Below are 1,732 nucleotides of genomic sequence, written 5' to 3'. Positions count from 1 at the left end.
GCCCCACCTCGCTCTGCCCCGCCCCGCGCCCAAGTCTGTCGTTGGGGCCGAGTCCGCGGCGCCGCAGGAAGGGGCTTTCCGCGCCCGCAAGCCGACCCGGCTGTCTTACGCGCCCGGGCCAGCCGTGCAGCCCTGGGCGGGCTCCTTCCGGGAGGAAGGGTTCAGGCTGGGCTTCTCCGGGCACCCGAGCCGCAGCCTTCGGAGCCCAAGTCCTGGCTTCCCTCCCAGCCGCCCGGCTCACGGCCTTCCTCCAGAGTCCCGAAGCAAAGCCACAGCGAGCAAAGGGACGGAAGCGGATGGGTTATGCCAAAGGTCCTGCCAGAGTACCTCTCCACAGACTTGTGAGAAAACTACCGAAGTAATCTGTAACGAAATAAGGGAGGTGAGGAGGTAGAACCTTAAACCGGTTTGTATTCTTCTCCCCATCCGCGACACGGCGGTACCCCAGTCCCTTAGAAGACAGGGAGCATCTGTCCGCTGTTTGCCAACACCTCTCTCATTGCTAAGGAAACCCTGTCCCAATTTTTCAACTTCCTGCCTGTGTAAGGAGCCACTCACCTCCGTCTTAAATTCCACTGCATCTACTCGCCAGTAACAAACTCCTTTTCCCTAGTGGACACCAGCTTGTCACAGACTCCTCTCCCACCAAGAAGGAATTTCTTCTCTTGCCTTAACCAGCCCCTCTGGTCATTTCCTCTCAGTTTGGTTCAGCAAGGTAGGATGAAGCACATCAAGATGTAGTTACAGCACTCACCCAGGTTGTGTTTGTCACTTCAAGGAGTGCCCTGTCCCAGGCACTGTTGGAGCTGCCTGATTTTAAGAGGACTTGCCATTCCCTGGTAGTCACTTAACATTGCTCCTAAAACTGTAGCACTGTGAGAAGGGGGGACATATACAGGAGAAATGCATATGAATTTTAACAGACTGACAGCTCAGGGGTGTCTTGTAAGTTGATGAAGCCCTGCTAGAGGGACTCCCAGCTAGCAAGCATCTTTTGGGTACACACAGACATCCTGTGGGCCTGGCAAAATGCAGCGGCTCTGGTTACATATTAGTACTATTTAAGTGACAGCTTTTGTTCTTTTTTTGGGCAGGGGTTTTACAGGCACAGCACAGAAGGGACAACCCACTGAGGAGTCAGACCCAGGTGCGTTAAACCACATTTCTGCCCTCAGGATTCTGCACTGCTCTGAAGACCCCAAATACCAGCCAGGCTGCCTGTGGGCTTTACCTCAGCCAAGAGCTACATAGAACCCCTGCAGCAGCATGCTACAGACTCTTCTTGCCATCTCTGCAAATGCCCTCACTCCCAAGACAAGACAGTGTTGCAGGATAGAGCTGCTTATGGTGGCAGGATAGAGCTGCTTCCACCACAAAGTTCATATGAGGTCCTAGAATTAGGGAACAGATATTTTCTTTTATTAGCAATAGCAACCAGTATGAAGAAGTGGCATCCTCTGAAAACAAGGATCCATTTCTCAGGCTGAGACAAAATACAAAAACTCTCTCCAGTCATAAATGCTGGTTCTCAAATTAATTTCAGTATAGACCATCACATGGATGTTACTCTACCCTTCCAAATTTGTTATGTAAACCTCTTCAGCTTCTATTCATGACTATTTTAGGATCTCTATGGAACACCACTATTAGGAGCATACTTTAAGTAGCCTTGACCATGCAATTCAGCTGTTGAGAATGAGGTAGAAGAGTCAGAACCTTGTGATGAGCCAGT

This window comes from Crocodylus porosus, unplaced genomic scaffold (assembly GCF_001723895.1).
Source record: "Crocodylus porosus isolate Cpor-Errol unplaced genomic scaffold, CroPor_comp1, whole genome shotgun sequence".
Classification (NCBI taxonomy): Eukaryota; Metazoa; Chordata; order Crocodylia; family Crocodylidae; genus Crocodylus; species Crocodylus porosus.
The sequence above is the reverse complement of the archived record's forward strand: the minus strand, read 5'-3'. Positions refer to the sequence as shown.